The 23807-nt window shown below is 40.8% G+C and overlaps 1 protein-coding gene across 1 annotated transcript in view; it reads right to left on the reverse strand.

Annotated features, from left to right (window-relative positions):
* The window catches only part of LOC128733132 (alpha-2A adrenergic receptor), a 485720-nt gene extending 475273 nt beyond the window's left edge, over positions 1-10447 (reverse strand). The window contains exon 1 of the mRNA XM_053826756.1: positions 8951-10447. The gene's annotated coding sequence lies outside the window, so the exon portion shown is untranslated. The remainder of the gene's footprint in view (positions 1-8950) is intronic.
* Between the last annotated feature and the right edge of the window lie 13360 nt (positions 10448-23807).

The following is a 23807-nucleotide window of genomic DNA, read 5'->3' on the forward strand; positions in this document are numbered from 1 at the left end:
TCACAAATACCACAGAAAAAAACTTTCATACATTTTCAAAAATCATTCCGGCCTCGACCGGGATTGAAATCACGACACATTGCACAGAATGCAACACTCTTAACCTCTGTGCCAGAACTACTCTTGAATAAAGGAAGATTAAATGCTTATATGATTTTGCCGATAGCTGTTTCGGGGTTGTCAGTTTTTGCTTTGAGCTATCTATAAATATAAAATAAGCGTTCAATCCAAAGCCGATATCAAAAAGAGGAAGAAATCGAATCCGTTTTATCAGTGTTGCGCCACTTTAAGAATGTTGCACGAATTGCCATCAAATATGGTCGGTGTTAAATCAGACTGGACCAAGTCGTAAATTCAAAAAAATGAGTTAATGACACCTAGCGATCAACAATTTTCTAAGTTGCATTTTACTTTAATCAGACTATCATAAATGTTGCAAACAGCCCTAGTTATCAGATGATTTCGAACGATTGATAGGTATTAACCATACAGAGCAACAAACTTTGAATGCGTTTTTCTCGAAGAGTTTTGCCACTTGGTTCGGTTTGACTTAAAAACGACCATATATCATTGGTATTAAGTCAGACCGAACCAACTGACAAAACTCTGATTTCGAGAAAAACGCGTTCAACTTTTGCTGCTGCTATGTAGTTTAAAGCTACTAATTATTCGAAATCATTTCATATGTATTATCTGGGCCCGGCTCTCTACTGGTTAAAGAAGTAAGAAGTAAAGTAAAATATAGAAATATAAATTAAAATAATAGAATTTTAATTTTTTTGCATCGCATAAAATTCAGTAATAGGGTAAAGAACCAATTTTAATCTGTCTAAGCGGATCACTGTTTACGTTTGTTTCACTTTATTTTAAACGATGAATTGACTAAGTGGGGAATATTGGCATACCAATCCTCTTGTTAACTTTAGTTCTTCAAGCTGTTACCACTGAAAGTCACTATTATCAAGTTGAACTTCTAATTTAAAAATTCAAGTGCTGGAACTGATTTTAATCAGGCGGAACGCATTTTAATCACCAAGGTGCTTTCTTAAGCAGTCCTGCAGTTTGACTGATGTACCGCAAACTTATCCCCGAATTATCACTGTATTAAAACTGGCGACCATGACACAAGTGCTCACATGTCTACTTCAATATGATATGTGAAAATTGAGTGCTTAACTTTTTGAAACTCTGTAATCAGTGCTCAAAGTACCCAGCTAGCACTAGATCTTACATCAATATGTGAAAATTATGGTAAATATTTCTTAACAAATTCGGAGTCGCAACTAAAGCTTAATAAAGTGCGCTGGAGTTGATTTTCAATCGTATATATTAATTATATCTGACACACATGCGATTTATATCTGACAGAATTACATAGCAGTATGGAGCGAGTCACGCTTAATCGGATACTACTGTATATAAATACTATATCTATCTATCTATGTTTGTATGTTTGCATGTTCCACCATAACTCCAGAACGCCCGACCGATCTCCACCAAACTTGGCACACATCTTCCTTGATATAAGAGAATCAGCACTGGGGGGTTAACAAAACCGAGGGTAAGAGGTTCCCCGATAGGGGGAAGAGTCCCAAATAGGGGGAGAGGCCATAACTCCGAAACGCCTTGACCGTTCTTTACCAAACTTGGCACACATAATCCTTGACAACAGGGAATCAGCACCGGGGTTTGGCAAAAGGGGGAGACTAATAGGGGGGAGACCATAACTCCGAAATGCCTGGATGGTTATTCATCAAACTTGGCACTCGTGTTCCTTGACATAAGAGAATCAGTACTGGAGGGTTATCAAAAAGGAGGGGCGAGGGCCCCTAATAGGGGGGAGGCCATAACATCGAAACGCTTTGACCGTTCTTTATCAAACTTGGTACACATATTCCTTGACATCAGGAAATCAGCACCGGGGGTTGACAAAGGGGGGAGACCTTAACTCCGAAACGCCTTGACCGTTCTTTATCCAAATGTGGCACATATATTCCTTGATATAAGGGAATCAGAACTGAGAGAATTGACAAAAGAGGGGGGGGGGGGGGGGTAACAAGGGGATGGCTCCGAACGAAACGTTTAGTGCTAAGTGTTGTTGACCGACTCTAAGTCACAAGGGCAATCAGTCAAACAGTGTGGAGTTGATCTGTTTTGTCTTGAAGTGAGATGAATGGAATGCACTATGGTCGAAAAAGCAAAAATTCCAGACAAAAATCAATATCTCGAAAACCATTGGCTCTACATATTTCATTTATTCAGAAGATTTTATTTAGAAAAAATGACCTATCTTTTGGTATAATTAATCATTAGGGTGGTCTACTTTTACGCGTTATAAATTTTTGACGTGGGACTACGTCTTTGTTTACTATACTGGGACTGAGTAGCACTTTGTGAAAACGAAAATAGAAGTGTAACGTTTGAATGAAAGATTTCAAATGCTAATAACTACTAAACTACTGAACGAAACTGAACAATTTATATGTCGTTGGATAGATAAAATAACCAGAAATTTTATAGGGGGTAAGAGAGTAATTTTAAGGGGAGCGTAAGAGGGGGGGCTTCTATATAAATGAAACACAAATTTCCTCCAAACTCGAGAGCTAATCAAGCAAATGGAACCAAATTTGGCATGTGGGAGTTTCAGCAGGCAGCATTTTTTTTCTACGGTGTACTGAGGCCTCTTTTCCTTCTAAGAGGGGGGGGGGCTCCTGTACAAATGAAATACAAATTTCCTCAAAACTCTAGAACTAATCAAGCAAATGGAACCAAATTTGGAATTTAGAGATTTCAGAAGGCAAGAATTTTTTCTATGGTAAATTGAGACCCCTCCCCTCTTTAGGAGAGGGGGGCTCCCATACAAATAGTATACAAATTTCGTCTTAACTCGAGAACTAATCAAGCAAAAGGAACCAAAATTGCCATGTGGGGGTTTTTGGAGGTAAGATGTTTTTCTATGGTGTACTGAGACCCCATCTTCTTCTAAGAAGGGGGGCTCCCATACGAATTAAATTCAAATTTTCTCATAACTCCAGAACTAATCAAGCAAATGGAACCATATTTACCATGTGGGGGTTTTAAAAGGTAGGAATTTTTCTATGGTATAATGAGACCCATCCGTCTTTTAACAGGAGGGGCGGAGGTTTTCTATGGTGGATTAGAACATTTGCTTTCTTTAAGAAGGGGATATCCCATACAAATTAAATACAAATTCTTCTTAACTCGAGAACTAATCAAGCAAATGGCACCAAATTTTGCATGCGGGGGTTTTAGGAGCGATGAATTTATTTATTTTATGATGGTTTGAGACCCTTCACCCTTGTGGTACCTTTATCTCCATTTCAACCTTTATGGTGCACACAAGTGGTTTTTAAAAGAAATCTCTATGTCTCAATGGTTGCAGGCGTTGTACTTATGAACCCCCGTCCACGTATTTCCAAAGCCACCATTGCATTCAATGAAGAATTGAATCTGAATATTTCGCTCTTCTCTTTTAAACATTCACTTAAACAATGGCACCCACAGGTTCTTACAAACATACATATGCCAGCAATGCAGTTTACATTAGTCTTTGATCTAATGATCTGATATTGTCCTACGTCACCTTTTCGTACAACCCTTAGGGCTGTATACCTTGAAGTTTTTAACTGTTTAATCTTGCGATATAAAGCAATACTTTCTACTACAAAGCTGTAAATAATTTATTTTGCAGAAACTTTGCTGAACAAACCAAAATTGTATCTAATCTGTGTATCGTTACACAGCGTATTTTCTAGATTGAGTCAGGGTGAATCTTGAAAAAAAAGTGTGGAAAAATGTCATCACTTGAATTTTGTAGATCTAGGTACGTACTTTTAAACCATTCATTACGTTTTCGAAAATATGTGCCAACGGAAGTGTGAGATGCCTTGGAAAACTATAATATTTTGAATCGAAAACCTCTATATCTTCCTTTAGACAATAGATAGCAGCTATCTAGAAGTTTTAAAAAATGCATGATCTTACGCTCTAAAAGTCATTTCAGAAAACAATTTCCAAATTGGGTTTCAAATAAAAAAGTTAGAGCAAAAAAACTGTTTTTTCAAGATTCACTCTGACTTATTCTAGAAATTTCGTTGAATAGCGATACTCAGATGAGATACAATTTTGGTTTCTTCAGCAAAGTTTCTGCAAAATAAATTATTTACAACTTTGTAGTAGAAGGTATTGCTCCATATCGCAAGACTAAAAAGTTAAAATATTCAAAATGAGTAAAAGTGTCCCATCCTGACGAATTATACCAAAAGATAGGTCATTTTTTCTAAACAAAATATAATAAATCTAATTATACCAAAATCTTCTGTGGAATGTAGTGGAATGACAGGTTTTTTGTATCCATTGAAGAAGCACTGTTGCACCTTCTACTTTTTTGACGTAGGACTACGTCTTACGGCAAGTTTTGAGATAGGGTGTCAGTCCAAAAAATCGAAAAATGCGAGCGTCACGAAAAATGAAAGGTTTTGAGCGCTAATAGCTCAGCGGTTTTCCGATCGATTTTCAATATTCTTAGACCAATCGATCGGAAAATCTTCTAAGAATTGACCCAAATCAAGAAAAGTATGGATTCTTGATGTTGAACTATTGAAAAATTGAAAATAATGAACCTATGTTTTTCCAGAATTCTCGCTTCGTGATTGGTTGAAAGATTCTTTACGATGGTCTAAACCTATACCAATTTGATATCTGTGCTTGGGAAGTAAGCCAAAACAAGTGACAAAGTTTCCTCAATTCAACAAGATTTCTTAACTAACACCGGGGTTCAACCTAGACCATTTTGATGTCCTTGCTTGGGAAGTATGCCAGAGAGAGTGACAAAGCCCCCTTGTGCCAACAGATTTCTTACGAACGCGATTAAGCCTAGTCCAATCTGATGTCTGTGTTAGGGAAGTGTGCCAGAAAAAATGACACAAGTTCGTCGTCCCAACAGATCGCAAATTCTTTACTGTGTGACGATTAAACCTCGGCGTACTTGATATCTGTGTTGGAAAAATGTGCTACAGCTGTAGTGTTCGGTTATAATACGACTCTGTATGAATACGCATGCAGGTCGTTTCATTAGAAGTGTAGTGAAAAGAAGTGCTGATGATAAAATAGGATTGAATTGGTAAAATCCCTTCAACGTGGGAAACCATGGATAATAAAAACAATCTTTAATTTCAGTAAGGTAGCAGGGATCTCACCACAATAGATCAAAGAACTGGTCGCAGTGGTCCAAGGTCCCCAACAAGGAAAAAAAAGGTAGTAGGAAAGTAATAGCACTGACGAACTGGCATGACACATAGAAGAAAATTCTTCAAAACCATCGTCCTACACATTTTGCTTGCACGCTAGCGCCCTCTATTATGCAAGTTGCGGAGTAGCTTGCATTTGTAGGGTTTTATACTGTAGGTTTTTTACATTTGCAGGGTTTTATACTGTAGGTTTTTTGCATTTGTATGGTTTTATACTGGAAACTCAAAACAACACTCGAGCGCCGCTGTGTGCACATGTTGCGAAACATGCTTTTTTGAAAAATAAGTTGTTTTTGAATGGACGACGGAATTAACGCGAGTGTCTCGTCTGTTTGTCTGTGGTAATAGTTTGTGTTCTTGATTTTGTTAAATTGTTTTCAAATGCACAATCTTTTGAGAATTGAACGTATGCAATGTTACTACTTTGATAAATGTTACATACAACGCATGTAGCATGTATATATGTCGCATATAGCATGCATACATGAAGAATCGAATGATTACAAGCATGAATACATGCTACTATCACTACAAAGAGACTTACGTAGTCCTGCGTCACCTATATATGCGGTCGTGTCTTGTACACAACCCCTCTGAGTTTTTTTATTGGGGTGGCCATTGTTAGCGAAAGGTGCAAATATGAAAAATGTCTGTTTCTCTTTTTTACAGGGTTTATAGGGAACTCCGTACAGAAAACAGATGTGTAAGTGGCCGGGTAGACAAAAGAGGGGGAGAATGCAAATGGGGAGGAACATTCAAAAGAGAAACAAGCGTTATATTTTTGCATCATAAGCATTTCGGTTACAATAATTGATGTACGAGTGGCAGTGAAACAAAGACGCCCCGAGTAAGATCGGGCACTCAGCTAGTCTATAAATAAGTATGAACTATATGGTCTGTATAAAACGCATATACAGTAATGTTCCGATTTTGTCAGTCCCATGTACAATTTTGGACTGACAAAATGGGGAAATTAAAAAAATCGGGAAGTTTTTTTCGAAATTTTTTTCAAAATTCAAAACTTAAGATCTTGCAATATCAGAGACTTCTTTAAATTTTAATTAAATTTAAATTTTAACCCTCAATTGATCAACCGAAAGCTCAATGAACCGGGCTCAGCACACTGGTTCAGAACCTTTTTTGGTGCGCATTAGCTTTGAGCGGGAAAACTTGGCTTTAGGTTCATGCAAGCTTTGAAAGAGTTTCTTAAAATTAAAAGTTCTATCGTCCAGTGCAATTCAAATTTTGATGAATCCCTCTGAAAATGCAATAAAAAATTTAGTTTTCTACAGTTTCAATATAACACATTGATGTGTTCTGCAAAGTTTTACAGCATATTATTACAAGAAAATTTGCTGAAGACTGTAACCTTCTATCTCTTCATCAAAGATAAAAAAAATCCTATTTTTCATAAAAGAAAAATCGCTAAAATCAGTTTTTCTATTTTAACTGTTTTTGTAGTTATTGTATGAATTTTTTCTGTTTTACAAAGTTGTACTTATAGTAAAAATACACAACATTGCTGAATATAGTCTACCTCTATCTTTGCTAGTTTAAGAACTATATAACTTTTACTATAAAAATTCCCTAATTTTGACCCCGAATTACTCGCAAGAAGGCATCATTTTATTCAAAAACTCTCCCCAGAGAATCAGAATAGTTTCAAGCAGGCTGAAGAGTTTTATAGGTCATGTTTAAAAGTACAAAAGTTAAACGAAATTTATAGGCTGACAAAATCGGTATAAAAAGCTGATAAAATCGGGGGTAGACAAAATCGGGGGTAGACAAAATCGGGAGCTGACAAAATCGGAACATTACTGTAATTATTCCTCATTACGTATATTGCCCCCAAAATAGCACGAATATGCAAGTTTTGCGCATCAAATATGATTCATTAGCAAGTATATCTGTACATAATGGTGATTTTTAACTTTTATATACATACAAAAATGCTAGCTGGGTAGCGAGGGGGCGATTCTCGTCAGCAGCTGAGCTGAAAAAACGTAAGCTTTTTGACAATAATTTTCAATTCATTGACATTTTTTGTCGAAAATACAGTACATTGAGTCTGTATGAATTACATGTATGGTTAAACATGTATGGTTTAAGATGATGTTCTTATCAAAATAATAATTTGAAAATATGCACAGCATACTTCATTTTAAGCTCATTTATTTTCAACTGATTAAAATAGGCGACGTCTGATTAATCCGTGCGTTACCCTATTTTGCCTCTTAGATACAGATTTTTGAAGAGCGATAATGCAATGGAGCCGCCTAGTGTGTCATTTTTATCTGCGAGGAAACGGATGGTTCTCGTAAGGAAACGATTATTGTCTGATTCCTATTAGCAACAAAAGTCATTTGTTTGCAGGGAAACACAAAATACCATGTGTCTCCATTCCACAGCTTTAACGCGCAATCACCAGAAAATTTAAAATCAAAGGATTTCACCGGCTCCCTCTCCATTCTCAATCCATTTCATCGAAATCGATTGAGAGTTGATTCCGAGCTCCAATCAACAGCGTTTTAGTAACTTTAATCTTCAGACGAATAGAGCAGCAGTGTTTAATTTTAAGCAAAAAAAAACCTAAAACATGGCAAAACTATTTAATTAATATAATCCACTCTTCTTTGAATCTCCTTGCTAACGTTGGCTAGTATTTTTTATTTTTTTCAAACGGCGAAATATTAAACTTTTCCGTAAAGCAACCCGCACATCAAAGAGCGGTGCATTTTGATGCAGATTTAGAGCTTCAAGTTTACCGATGCGAAATAGAAAATTAATTTCGGCAGTGCGGAGGAAAAACTTTCTCCGCTGTCGAAATTTAGGTAACTGAAACTGATGTGTTTTTTCTTGCGTTTCGTCCAGCAACTCGTCCTGGCCTGGCCTGTTGATGACCGTTAGCGATAGTGTGATAATTAGTTTCGGACTTCCGATTCAAGGTTGAACTATCGTAAAAAATATATTTAAATAGAAAGTTTCTAATAATACATCAGGTAGTACTCAAAGTCAATTGCAGTTCGCAGAGGCTTTCCCAATATTGTGAATTTCATTCCAGTGCAATGTGACAGCTGATTTCCCTGGTTGATTTGTACATTATCAAGTCATTGTATGAGTGTTCACCTCTCAACAAGCCATAATTTGATTGACATGAATTGAACTAATTGAGCCCAAATCAACTCAGACTTTAAAGTCGAAAGGCGAACAAAATAAAATTAACATTTTCAAACATTCTACTGTGTGAGCACAAGTAAATGTTAGACTTTTCATTATTGATATTGTGATTCACGAATTGAGTTGATTCCTAAACAATTCACTTCTTGCAGGTTGTTCTAGCTAATTTACCGAATTGACGATATGGACTTTATCAAATTCCACGAATCCTTCAGGTTGACCACATCAGAAAAACTCTACTCTCTAGTTGATTGTCTTTTTTGGCAGCCCTCAGCTGTCAGAAGATAGACTTATAGCCAACCAGCGACCAAAGTGGCAAAAATCACGTATCTCATGGCAATCCCATACACAGCATCCTAACCGTAGAGCATCAGAATAAACAAAAACTGGTTCCCATACAACGATCAATTACGAATCACAGTGACAAAAGCTAAGAACATAATCCATCATCTATTCATAGAGATACTGGCAGCATTTTTTTTATTTTTTCACCCACAACTTACCGTTGAATCCGGCGTGAGATTAATCCTTCTCCAGCGGCTTTCCACCGTCGTCGTCGTCGTCGTCGTCGTCGTGCTGCCTCTGTCTCCGCCCTAAGCCACAAAAACGATCTTTGCTTTTCCGAGCCGTTCTTTTGTTATCATTGGAATCCTGCCAACTCACACATGCACGTTTTCATTTTCTTTTTATTTGAGCTTCTTCCTTCTATCTTCTTGTTCACGGGAGCAGAAAAGAAACCATCGCAGTCGCTTCTACATTTTCCATTTATCTGCTTCACGGTTACGATATCACATTTGAATCAGCAAACAGAGACCTAAGAACAAACACACCGAAACACAGAGAATCACTTTATTTTCTTCGCTCTTGGCAGCGACTGTTGCTGAGACGGCAGCTACTGTTCACTTGTTGGTTTTCCGTCACCGGCTTTTCCGCTTCCGTTCCAACAACCAGCATGAAGAAGAATATCAGAAATAAAAAAAAAGATTTTCAACCATCAGACGAACGTGTCTCGTCCGCTCTGTTCCGCACCCGAAATCAGTTCTTTATGTGCGAATCATCAGAAACTAATTTCCTCCCGAATCGACGGAACGACGACGAAACGCGACAGTCATTTTAGTCTTTCTCGTTGTTCGTACTTGGCTTGCCTCTGCTGGCCGGCCACATTGCTAACAATATTGTTCGGTAATCCTTACGCACTAGAACCTAATCCCCCTCCGGGGTCACACCCGTTTGTCATTCGGTTTACGGGCCCGACTGTGTGTGTGTGTGCGAGGAGGTTAGCCTGCAAATCAGATTAGTATCATGATCCAATTGGCAAATTCGAATCCCCAGATAACGGATCCCTCAGCATTCGGTACGACGGACGATTCCCCAGCGAATCACGAGCCAACTGCGCGAAAAAAGCACCACTTTGAACCACTTTTTGACTATCAACGGCATTACTTATTCACAGCACGACTGTCATCCTTACATTCTTCTATTTTGGCTTCGTCGTTTTTTTTTGTGTGTGCCTCTCAGATTTCCTCACCAACCGGACCGAGCAAAAACGAAAAAAGCACTCTGCTGGAGATCGATTTCCGCTGCCTTTTTCTTCCGCCGTCTAATCTTCATTTCAGCTCGAAAAGGCAACCTCACTCGAAGCGAAATTCGGATTCAGATCGCGTAGCCCCATCATTACTCACCGCGCGCGATTCCGCCGGGGCGGATGGGATAACGCAATGGCAGGCAGACAGCAACTCACTGACAGTAACTTGTTGACCAAAAGCAGTTTTTCCAAAATAGAAGAAAATCAAACTACCAACGTAATCTGCACGTACCCGAATCGCGAATGCATCCGTCCGTCTGTTCTTCCGTCCAAACGGGGGAGGGTAAACCAAAACAGGCGAAATCAAGTACAGGTAAGTACACTCCTTACTCGCGCAGAACGGCCAGCCAGATGAAGTGTACAGAGAAAGATACAAAGTTTTGTGGAACTGGGAAAACTCCGACTATCCGCACGTGTCGAATTTTCATTACTTGCCCGGGACGAGTCGAAATCCGTACTGAGGATGGTCCGCGTCCGCTCGATTCGTTTTCCGGTTTGTTCTTCCAGCTGAGCTGAGTCGTCGGTGGCTGTGACGGTCTGCCGCATCCGACCAAGCTCACTTGCTGACTCTGCTGGAGATTTCCCTCTCTATTGCTCTTGCTCTTGCTCACGAGTTACTCGAATGAACGTGCTTCCCATTCTCCGATGAACTTTTACTTGTCAGTCGCCACCGAAAGCTCTCACGAACCAATCACCCACCGCACACCGGCTGAGCCGGCTGAGGGTGCGGGAGCATGCTGGTGGGCAACTTTTTGTTTACCTTTTCCGCTGTTGCTGTGCGCGTAAACATTCGTACCTACCTTCCTACCAGCAACAGCAGAAGACGCAGGCAAGCAGGAAAATACTACGACGCGAGTTGAAACACAAACATCAACAGCCGGGTGTGAAGTGCGGTTTCTAGGATCCTCCCCATCCTAGCGGCTAACGCCTAGCGCTAGCACTCAGGAATTTCGTGGAAATTAGATAGCGACACCGAGGGTCGGGAGTGTACGTATTCAACAATGTGCCGATTTTTATTCGCCTTCGAGTGCCTACCTATCTGGAGCTACGAGAATCGAGAACAAAATTCGGAGAAAGCGGATAATGGGATTAAGTGGGCCACTTGAAATTCAACATTACATTCTGCTGAGGCTGTGTTTTCCGTTCGACGTGATGTTCTTAACTGCTAATCAAATAATGCATTTTATCTACGAAATCGGATAGCTCTCCATCGTAGACAGCGGAAAGAAAGCCAATTATAAATAATGGCAAATATGCTTTACGGTTACCGTCTGGTTTATTAACAAATGCAATTACATATGTATAGAATTCTTGTGATAAAAACAATGACCATGTGTCTCCATTTTTACCATCCTGAAGGAGGGCACGTGTAACTTCGAGTGAAGCGAATGGAATCTGGTTATCTGAATATTAACGGGTGTATAGTAATAACTGTCAGTGTTTTCCGGACGTGATTAATTAAAAAAGGGCTAATTGCATATGTGCCTGCATATTTTTCGTTTAGAGTATATTCAAAATTCAACACAGCTTACAAATTTGTTTTGAATTTTCATTCGTTTAAGAATTCCAAGAAGCTGAAGCTACTCGGAATAAACGAAAGACGTACCATCAAGCCAGATTTAAGGAAACCGGTGTAGACCGGTCTTGGAAAATACTCCCCAAACCTGGCCGTAAACGTAAGGAACACCGGAAGCCCTCAATCGAGTTAGAGAGCGGCTTCGACGGAAACCAGATCAGTATGGACGTAAGATGGCCAAGCAACTAGAAATTTGGGGTGTGCACGGTATGACTGAAAAGCACAAGGGTGCAAGGGTACTGTGCCATGCGGGGCTCTGATATGGTCGATCTTTGTTGTCCCTTGCGTTTCGTGGGAACAACATAGAAGTCCTGCCCTATTTCCCTTATGGGTTCTACGCCAAGTGCGTTCTGGCCAACATAATTGGCTTCGCTTACAATTTGCTGTCTGATCTGTGTTGGAGATTGTTTGTGCATATACTCCGCTAGTCAAATAGTTAGAGTTGCACAAATAAATCTTCACCACAAACGGGCAGCAAATTTGTATTTATGCGAAAAACTTTTTAATGGCTCTGTCACCATCGCATTGGTTCAGGAGCCATATTTTCGCAAGGGGTACTTTCATTCGATGGATATTGGAAACCAGAACTTTGCTGTTTTCAGCAAAACTGGTATGACAAATCCTCGTTTGATGCCCAGGGCATGCATATTTTTGCATAGGTCAATAAATGCACGCCTTATCTCTGAGTTGACTACTCGAGATATTTTGTGCAGTCACAGTAGAACTCGTCGTGGATGATGTCCATAGGCGCTATGTCTACTGTTCTGCATACTTACCACACGATGAACCGTCTCCCAGCGACGATTTCGGAAATGTGGTGAGATACTGCCTATCTAATGGGCTTCCGCTCATTGTAGGCAGTGATGCCAATGCCCATCACATCATTTGGGGCAGCTCGGATATCAATCTGAGAGGCTCTGATTTGATGGAATATTTGAGTAGTACCAACCTTGGAATACTCAACATTGGCAATTGTCCAACTTTCATACGAGCTGGTAGAGAGGAAGTGTTAGATATAACACTCTGCTCTAACAGGATCAGTCATGAGTTGGCACAATGGCATGTTTCAAATGAGACACCAATATCTGATCATTGCTTTATATATTTTGATCATTTGGGTGTCTCCTTGAACGCTGCAACATTTCGCAATCCGAGATTTTCCGACTGGGAACTCTTTGAGGAGGAACTGGCGACGAAATTTCAAGGATTCGAACCAACGATTGAGTCATCGATCGACTTGGATGTGGCTGTAGATGTCACAACATCTTTTATTGCGAAAGCTTTTGAAGTAGCCTGCCCGCTAAAAACTATTAAAACGACTAGAGGAACACCACGGTGGAACTCTCATCTCGCGGAACTAAAGAAACGATGCAGGAGAGCCTGGAATAGACGTCGGAGGGATGGCGTGGAGCCTTTCAAGCAGGCCCGGAAAGCCTATGCAAAGGCTTTACGATCTTCAGCACGCACGAGCTGGCACAGGTTCTGTAGCAACGTTTCCAGTTTCGGCGAGGCAAGTCGACTTAATAAAATACTGTCAAAATCGAAAGATTATCAGGTTAATAACATTCGAAGTTCGAACGGTGAATACTGTTCGAATGACAATGAAATCCTGGAATGTCTCTTTTATAGTCACTTTCCGGGCTGTGTTCGAAATGATCCAAAAATCGTTTTAGGTGGCTTAGACTCATGGGCTTTTGCTCGGAGACTTGTCACAACTGAAGCGATTGAGTGGGCCGTGAACAGCTTCTCTCCATACAAATCTCCTGGAACAGATGGAATATACCCTATTCTACTGCAGAAAGGATTCAAGTACTTCAAACACATTCTGAGAAGGATATTTGTGTGTAGTATTGCTATTGGGTACATCCCAACTCAATGGCGTGAAATAACCATTAAGTTTATTCCTAAGGGTGGACGCGCGACGTACGAGCAAGCAAAAAGTTTTAGACCAATCAGTCTAACGTCTTTCTTGCTTAAATCACTTGAGCGGATTGTTGATCACCACATCCACGAAACAAGCTTAGTAGAAGTTCCTTTTCATTCAGCACAACATGCTTATCAAAGTGGCAAGTCTGCAACCACTTTATTACATGATGTGGTGGATAAAATTGAGGTTGTTTTTTCACAAAAGGAATCTTGCTTAGGAACTTTTTTGGATATTGTAGGCGCGTTTGATAACGTATCTTTCGCTTCCATTTTTGAGGCTGCTCGTTATCATAATGTGCCTTCAATAATCATAAAGTGGATAGAACAAATGCTTAGTAACCGATTGCTTTTTTCGTCCTTACGGCAAGCAAGCATTTGGAAGCAAAGTGTTTGTGGATGTCCACAAGTTGGCGTTCTCTCGCCTCTTTTATGGAACCTTGTGGCGGATGGCCTACTGAGGAAACTCAATGGTCTACGCTATCCGTCATCCGTTGGAAAGTGCATAAGCACATTATTTGACTTAATGCAGCAGGCACAACGCGTCGTGGAAACGTGCTGTCGAGAAACTGCACTTTCGGTAAATCCGAGCAAAACATCTATCGTTTTATTTTCAAGACGTAGAAATACCAATGGAGCTCGCGCTCTGCGCTTTTACGATTTGGATGTTGATGTTGTGAACGAGGTGAAGTACGTGGGGTTGATTCTCAACTCCAAGCTTGACTGGTTCACAAATATTGATTTCCGAATTAAAAAAGCGTGCATGGCCTTTGGGCAATGTGGACGAGCAATTGGCAACTCTTGGGGGCTTAAACCCAAATACACTGGTTATACACGGTCGTTATCAGACCAATATTGGCGTATGGTTGTCTTGTATGGTGGCAGAGAGGGGAGGTTGTGACTGTCTGGTTGGGACTAAAGCATCTTCAAAGGATGTGTTTAATGGCAATGTCTGGTGCATTTACTACAACTCCTACTGCCGCCCTAGAAGCTATTTTCAATATTAAACCTCCACACTTTCACCTGAAGCAAGAGGCACTAATATGTGCTTATCGACTACACGCCATTGGCTTTTGGCAGTCTGTGGACGGTTCCACTGGTCATACTCGATTGTGGTCGCAAATTGTTGCTGAGGACAAGTTTGCCCTTTCTCCTAGCGATGTAACGCTCATGCGTACTTTCCCGTATAGGACTTTCTCAAGTGACTTTCCTCCTAGAGAGGAGTGGATATCAGGCTACATGGAAAGGAAAATTTCCGACTATGTGGTCTGTTATACCGATGGTTCCTTGTACGAAGGTCGCGCGGGTGCTGGTGTTTACTGCCGTGAGCTGGAATTGGAGGAATCCTATTCGTTGGGTAGTTACTGCACCGTTTTTCAAGCTGAAATCTTTGCAATTATGTGCGGAGCTCAGTTTGCACTTCAGAAAGAACTGATAGGCAAGATTATCTACTTCTGTTCTGACAGTCAAGCCGTTATAAAAGCCCTTTGTGTGGCAAATTCTAAATCTAAAACAGTCATCGCCTGCCACACCCAATTAGAAGAACTAAGCATTCTAAATGCCGTTCATCTGGTTTGGGTTCCTGGCCATTCTGGTATAACCGGAAATGAATGGGCTGATGAACTAGCAAGATCTGGAGCAGAAAAGTCGGTTTTCGGACCGGAACCTGCTTTACCAATTGCGGCATGTTGGATAAAACAAAAGATTCGATCTTGGTTTTCATCTGAACATGTACGTTATTGGGAAAATCTTGAAACTTGTCGTCAAACGAAAAGTTTCATTGTTAGCCTTATGAAAAGGTTGCAAAATTTCTTTTGCAACACTCAAAGGTAAATTGCAGTGTTCTTGTCAGATCACTGACTGGTCACTGCAGACTAAATTATCATATGGCTACGATTCAGCGAGCTGAATGTAAACTAGATAGTACCAGAAGATTGAGGATACTTTCAAGCAACGTTTGGAGAAGATTTTGAATGAAATGCCTCAGGATCCGCGGGGTGTAGCTGGGTCACCATAGTCTTCCGAGTTTCGCAAGGTGTATGTTGAGAACTTGACCACTGACGTGATTCATCTTTCATGATTCATGTTATTCAAATAAGACTTTCGCTAAGTTTATATTTTTGGCCTAATATCAAAAATTTTTCAGTTTACCTGAATCTACATTTTTCGCATTAAGCATTTATTTTTCCCCAACAGAAAATAAGATAATATTCACTTGAGGAAAAACGGTATAAACTCTGACAGAATTTGCAATGCTCTGATAAAACTACTATAAGAAATGAATAAGACCAATTTATTATTGGATTGTTAATTGGGTCCAGTACTGTCGGTTATGGGCTGCCGTTTTCCAATCCCTCCGATCAACAACTGAACGTCATCGTCCTCCATAGCGCACATCCGTGGGGTACGATGTCTGTCCCGAAGTCCATCGCCTCTTTCTGGTTCACTGTCCAACTAGTTTTGGTCACTCTTTCATTGGGCATTCTGGCCACGTGTCCCGCCCACCGCAGCCTGCCTTCAATATATCAGTCTTTTTGTATACCCAATACAGCTCGTGGTTCATGGGTTTGCGCCACAGTCCGTTTACCATTGTTGCCACCAAGTAGAGATCGCAAAATTTTACGCTCAAAAACCACAAGTACTCATTGATTAACTTCCTTAAACATCCATATTTCACGCCCGTAATAGGCCACCGGGAAGATTAGCATTCTGTAGACAACTGGTTTTGTGCAAATTTTCAAACCAATGGCGCTTGAGCTGGCTACCTAATCAGTAGAAAGCCCGATTCACGTGCAAGGCAATGTTGAATAGCAGGTTGCAGCAGCTGCTTTCTCAGCTGATGCGGGCGAATGCCCTTGGTACAGAATTCGCACAATATACCATTTCGGCAGCAGCGATATATTGTGCAACACTCGCAGTTCGGTATATGGTTCGGTACGACCATAGATGAATTAGATGATTCGGTGCGATCGATCTGTCTGTCTGTCTGTCTGTCTGTCTGTCTGTCTGTCTGTCTGTCTGTCTGTCTGTCTGTCTGTCTGTCTGTCTGTCTGTCTGTCTGTCTGTCTGTCTGTCTGTCTGTCTGTCTGTCTGTCTGTCTGTCTGTCTGTCTGTCTGTCTGTCTGTCTGTCTGTCTGTCTGTCTGTCTGTCTGTCTGTCTGTCTGTCTGTCTGTCTGTCTGTCTGTCTGTCTGTCTGTCTGTCTGTCTGTCTGTCTGTCTGTCTGTCTGTCTGTCTGTCTGTCTGTCTGTCTGTCTGTCTGTCTGTCTGTCTGTCTGTCTGTCTGTCTGTCTGTCTGTCTGTCTGTCTGTCTGTCTGTCTGTCTGTCTGTCTGTCTGTCTGTCTGTCTGTCTGTCTGTCTGTCTGTCTGTCTGTCTGTCTGTCTGTCTGTCTGTCTGTCTGTCTGTCTGTCTGTCTGTCTGTCTGTCTGTCTGTCTGTCTGTCTGTCTGTCTGTCTGTCTGTCTGTCTGTCTGTCTGTCTGTCTGTCTGTCTGTCTGTCTGTCTGTCTGTCTGTCTGTCTGTCTGTCTGTCTGTCTGTCTGTCTGTCTGTCTGTCTGTCTGTCTGTCTGTCTGTCTGTCTGTCTGTCTGTCTGTCTGTCTGTCTGTCTGTCTGTCTGTCTGTCTGTCTGTCTGTCTGTCTGTCTGTCTGTCTGTCTGTCTGTCTGTCTGTCTGTCTGTCTGTCTGTCTGTCTGTCTGTCTGTCTGTCTGTCTGTCTGTCTGTCTGTCTGTCTGTCTGTCTGTCTGTCTGTCTGTCTGTCTGTCTGTCTGTCTGTCTGTCTGTCTGTCTGTCTGTCTGTCTGTCTGTCTGTCTGTCTGTCTGTCTGTCTGTCTGTCTGTCTGTCTGTCTGTCTGTCTGTCTGTCTGTCTGTCTGTCTGTCTGTCTGTCTGTCTGTCTGTCTGTCTGTCTGTCTGTCTGTCTGTCTGTCTGTCTGTCTGTCTGTCTGTCTGTCTGTCTGTCTGTCTGTCTGTCTGTCTGTCTGTCTGTCTGTCTGTCTGTCTGTCTGTCTGTCTGTCTGTCTGTCTGTCTGTCTGTCTGTCTGTCTGTCTGTCTGTCTGTCTGTCTGTCTGTCTGTCTGTCTGTCTGTCTGTCTGTCTGTCTGTCTGTCTGTCTGTCTGTCTGTCTGTCTGTCTGTCTGTCTGTCTGTCTGTCTGTCTGTCTGTCTGTCTGTCTGTCTGTCTGTCTGTCTGTCTGTCTGTCTGTCTGTCTGTCTGTCTGTCTGTCTGTCTGTCTGTCTGTCTGTCTGTCTGTCTGTCTGTCTGTCTGTCTGTCTGTCTGTCTGTCTGTCTGTCTGTCTGTCTGTCTGTCTGTCTGTCTGTCTGTCTGTCTGTCTGTCTGTCTGTCTGTCTGTCTGTCTGTCTGTCTGTCTGTCTGTCTGTCTGTCTGTCTGTCTGTCTGTCTGTCTGTCTGTCTGTCTGTCTGTCTGTCTGTCTGTCTGTCTGTCTGTCTGTCTGTCTGTCTGTCTGTCTGTCTGTCTGTCTGTCTGTCTGTCTGTCTGTCTGTCTGTCTGTCTGTCTGTCTGTCTGTCTGTCTGTCTGTCTGTCTGTCTGTCTGTCTGTCTGTCTGTCTGTCTGTCTGTCTGTCTGTCTGTCTGTCTGTCTGTCTGTCTGTCTGTCTGTCTGTCTGTCTGTCTGTCTGTCTGTCTGTCTGTCTGTCTGTCTGTCTGTCTGTCTGTCTGTCTGTCTGTCTGTCTGTCTGTCTGTCTGTCTGTCTGTCTGTCTGTCTGTCTGTCTGTCTGTCTGTCTGTCTGTCTGTCTGTCTGTCTGTCTGTCTGTCTGTCTGTCTGTCTGTCTGTCTGTCTGTCTGTCTGTCTGTCTGTCTGTCTGTCTGTCTGTCTGTCTGTCTGTCTGTCTGTCTGTCTGTCTGTCTGTCTGTCTGTCTGTCTGTCTGTCTGTCTGTCTGTCTGTCTGTCTGTCTGTCTGTCTGTCTGTCTGTCTGTCTGTCTGTCTGTCTGTCTGTCTGTCTGTCTGTCTGTCTGTCTGTCTGTCTGTCTGTCTGTCTGTCTGTCTGTCTGTCTGTCTGTCTGTCTGTCTGTCTGTCTTCCTTATTGATTCGAAAAGTACCGGTCAGCGTGAAAATTTGCATGTAGTGGTTTTTGGAGCCGAGGATGGTTTTTATGATGGCTAGAAACCCCTCCCCCTACGAAGAGGGAGACGGGCTCCTATACAAATCTATACCTATAAAAATGAATTTCTGTCTGGCTATGCGTATGTTCCTTATAGAATCGAAAACTACTGAACTGATCCGCGTAAAAAATTGCATGTAGGGGTTTTTGGGGCCGAGGAAGGTTCTTATGATGGTTAGAGACCCCTCCCTCCACTAAGAGGGAGAAATGAAATGACAAATGAAAAACAAATTTCTGCATAACTCGAGAACTAATCAGGCCAATGGTACCAAATTTGGCATGTGGGTGTTTATGGAGGCAAGATTTTTTTATGATGGTTTGAGACCCCTCACCCCTGTGGTAGGGGAATAAGGACTCTCATACAAACAAAACCGAAATTTTTGCGTATCTCAAAAACTAATCGAACTCGAGAAGTTTTAGTCTCTTCCATAAAGCATAACAGACAATAACAAGACCATCAAAAACTATCTACAGCCCCCCGCAGAAATCACCTCTGTCTAGTTTTACTTGTTTTCCTAGATCTACTGACCTCTATTACTTTCCTTCAGTTGGGTCTGAACGAGCTAAAACGAGTAAGGAGAGGATCACCCCGAGGATCGAAATGCTACTTTCCACGAAAAGATTTTCCGTGTAATGGTACATTCCGCGTAAGGTTTATCGCGAAATGGTATTAGGTGAAATGTTATACAATCACGGCGAATATTTAAGTGCTCTCCGCTTTATGTTTTCTGGCTAAGAACGGGGGGATTGTTTTCCCCAGGTACCCAAAAGCTCCGATAAAAGGGGATTTTTTGGCTTAATCAGCCAACGAAATGATCATGAATAGAACTCTATTCAACTTCATAATAATAACCCAAACCAAAATCTCGGGGATTTGAACTCGAGTACTTCTTTTCGGTGACTTAGACGCATACCACTGCTTCGTTGCTGGAATATGCATTTTTACTCGATGTGCTAATTTCTCATTTATCACAGCCCCGAAACGAACTTACACTTAATAACAACTCATCGGCAAAATCCATGTCACTAACGGTGTCAGAGATGGTGCAATGCATTAGGATAGGCTTGCAACGCGGAACGCTCGGGTTCAAATCCAGCAGCGGCCGGTGTTAGTTAGGCTTTTTTTTATATGGTCTATCTTAATCGCATGACCGACGCAACCGACTTTACAAAAGTTAGGAGGAGGCGGAGGAAGAAAATAGAAAAGTATAAAAATAGAACTAAAAGTGCTGTTTTATAAACTTTTGCCAAAGTTCCTTTAGAAGCTGCTTAGCGCTCTATGCAGCGAACTTAAGGCAACTTTGAGTTCGGTTAATTACAAGTAAAGCTGATTAGCAAGCTATAGATCCATAGACATAAAGCTTGTTAACCTTCCTTAGACACCATTATCCGAACTCTAAGTTACTTTCAAGTTCTATGTTGAACTTTCAAGCTGCGTGTTGGACTTTCAAGCTGCTATAGATATTAACGGTACTCTAATGAGAATGAAGTTCGGTTTACAAATGTGGTGTCTGGTTGTTCAGCAAGAAAGTTCTGCGTAACTAAATTTGAATCAAATATGAACTTTCAAGTTTGTTTCTTAAGTGAAATTCGAACTTTTGGTTGCTTGGGTCTACTTTACTGTGAGGAAAAATTGAAAATTTGTAAATTAATCTACCCATGCTTTCATAGTAACGTAACTGCCAAAATCAATTATCTAAGGTTAAGCTCCTCAGAAACTTGCTAAACTCGAGATTGGGATTGGGACAATTTCACGATTTATGTACAACACAGTATAATTTGTGGCAATACGAAGTTTGTCGGGTCAGCTTGTAATAAATAAAAAAACGCAATTCGTGAGCAATTACACAGTAATGCAGGATTGTAAGGCAATGTAGTTGAATGTGTAGTTGTATCCGACTTTTACGACTTTTAACAGTGAAACTATAATAAAAAAGAGTTACGCTACAACAACCATAACGCTTTATTGTTTCACTTCCAGTTGCAGATTAGCTTAATGATATCATTTTTGCCTTCCCAAATTCATATAACATCGGTTATGTGTCGCCAGAATGTGCCCAAATTGTTTGCTCTCTCATAAGCCATGTTAGTGAACTTCTGTTTTGGGCCTCCTAATTTTAGACCTTTTCGGTTTTATTTTAAAACTTTACCGATATGATGTAATAGAATTGGAAATGTTCGCTAGTACATCTGAAAAAATCGATTAAGATTGGTAGCTTTGTGCTCAAAAACTTTATTTTCAATAGGTTCCACTTACCCCGGGTGCTTTGAAGTGCCGCCTTCATTTCGATCCATACATTTAAGACCGTTTGTCAAATTGTACAACTAGTTTTCGTGTGCAATTTGTTAATACACTAATGATGTTTACCTACTGTCAGAAAAACATGTACTTTTATGAACGCCTGATTCCAAAACATCATTAATAGAAAGTTACGTCCAACTTACAACGCAAATTGAAAACGACACACAAATTAAAAGTTCAATTTTGGTGTTTGGAAAGCCCATTATAATTAAATCATAATTTTAATGTATGCGTTGGAGTTGTATCTTTCATTTCTGGATAGCTTCAGGTGGAGAAACTCAGATTGAAGCAAGTTATGACCTCCGTTCCCACTTACACCATATTCCCACTTGTCCCGAGTGTACTTTATATGGTTCGGTACGACCGTAGTTAGATGAAAAGATATGGATCGGTAGAACCATAGACGGATGAAATTGCTTGATACGAATATTGATAAATAAAATGTTTTTGTATAATAATTTACGAAACAATGGCTTTATTTAGTATGCAGCAAGTACCAGATACTATGCAAAACTGATTATAGAGATTTAAGTTATTGATTTATTTGGATTTTTGGCAAATAAAATGGTCGATTCTTCAATAGATTCTGAAAACGCTCTAAACCCTTATAAAGGCCGGAAATGGCAAAAAAGAACCCAAATTAAGCTCAGAATCACTCTAAACCCCTTACAAAGGCCAGAAAACACCAAAAAGGAAATGATCCCAAAATAAACCAAATTTAATATATCTTCGACTTTTGTGAGTAACCTCTAAATCTTTGAAAAATTGATGATCTTGCACTCTAATTTCGTCTAAGAAGCAATGGCTTGAAAATGTTAATTAATTTGGTTATTTGCCAACAAACTAATAAACCACTCATCAAATCTTCTCGTTTAACCCGTTTCAGTATCTCGGCAACTTTGAAGGACGCACAAAAAATAGTTCATCTGTGCTGTGCATTATTCAAACCATTATCGCTTCATGTCAGAGTGCACTTTGGCTGAGATACAAATTTATGCAGTTTTATTGCTACCAAGAAGGCATGTGAAAGGTTCATTATGACTTAGTACAAGTTTATGCCTATTGAAAACTATACAGCTGGTTCGTTTGTATCGACAATAGGGTAAATCTTCTGGTGCAGAAAAATAATAGCCATTCATGTTCTTGTTCGGATTGTATTTTTTCCATTTATGAAAAATTCAGACATTTTCCTACCTCAGCTAACTTTTCTAGATTATTATTAGCATTTACCAAAACTAGGCGCCAAGCCAATTCAGAGAAAGAAAACTGAACATATTTTCTATGAAATAAAAATAATAAAAAAACTAACGAAGAAACTCCTTCAAAAACATAATGCACCTACGTCATATAGTTTTGGCAGACAATCAAGCTGTTCTATATTTGCTTCCCGGTTGAATGTACATTTGCTAACCTAACCGCAGTGCGATGCTAGGAATAATAACAAGTATATTTTGTAATGTACGTTGACAGCAAAATCATTTGGTTATTATAACACAGCTATTTTGTATGGAGATTCATACAAAAATCTTTGAGTGAGGTCGTTAAAACCAAAGTAGCAGTAATTCATGACAACATTGCCGCAGAGGAAAATAATGATTAATAAAAAGAAAACTTTTGTGAAATCTAATCATTGCCGTTCACCCCACCTGGCGCAGATGGAATCAGCACGTACACCTTCCATCATTATTACGACTAAAGACCTCTTTATGCGGCTGGAAGATAATAAAATTCTCGTCTGAATTCCTTCACTATTTTAATTCGCTACAACTGGAAAGAGAGAGAGAGAACGAGAGTAAGCGAGTGGTGGTTCGCAAGTTCATCGACGAGAGTGAGTTCCTCCAACTATCGCAGCATCCGCGAGAAAGAAACCGTAAAACATCGCTCCCATTTTCCGACTTTTCTCACGGAAAAGCACACAATCACCGAGAAAAACTGTTGAATATTGCGACCGCGTGCACTGACTCGGCAAAGCAAGAGAAGCAGAGAGCTGACTGATCTCTAGTTCCGTCGCTCGATGCCGCCGCGAGAAGGTGTGTACCGAAATCCATCTACCGGTCTCCACACGCGCGCCCGTATACGGGAGTAGACCTTCGTTCTCTTGCGGGTCCACTCGCTCGCTCGCGGTTGTCGCAGCCTCGCTGCTGGTGTTTGCCTCTAGCCAGACTACACGACGACATTTGTTCCGTCCCGGCTGTCAAGTGTAAACATGAGCCGTCGAAATTTTTTGGCGTTGACCGTCAATCTTAGTCTTGTTTTTTTTTTTGCTTCTTATTTTTTCGAGCCCTTCTCGCTTTTTGTGCCTTTGATGCGTGATGCTTTCGGTTATCCTGTCTCCTGGTTTCGGAAAGTTGAAGCTTTTCGGGTTGTTCGGTTGTTTGTTGCGATCCAATAACACCAAAAAAATACATCATATACATGATCAATCGACACAGCAGTGCGGGCGATAGTTTCGATTTTGCTCGAAAATTTTTAGTTTCCGCCAGGATCGCCTGCATTTTAATATCTGTGAACTATTCACAGGGTTGGTGGTCTGTACAACGGATCAACGGGTCAATCTTCAATCAGTACATCTCTTCCAGTGATCTTTCTAGTTGAGACTAGAAGACTGCATATCCTCCTTCGCGTGATGCTTTCGGCCGGCACTTCAAACTCTATATCTTTCCATTTACCGCAATCCACGAGAAAAGAACTGCGAGCGAGAAGGGGATCTCGCTAAGCGTCAACTACGGAAGAATCTTCTTCATGACTTTGCTGTGAGAGATATATTTGACGTCATCGCTAACCTCTCGCAAGTCGTTGCCGTCCAGCATCAAGTATAGTAGATCTCGTCATCCATTATGAGCATGACGT

Source organism: Sabethes cyaneus, chromosome 1, assembly GCF_943734655.1.
Source record: "Sabethes cyaneus chromosome 1, idSabCyanKW18_F2, whole genome shotgun sequence".
NCBI lineage: Eukaryota > Metazoa > Arthropoda > Insecta > Diptera > Culicidae > Sabethes > Sabethes cyaneus.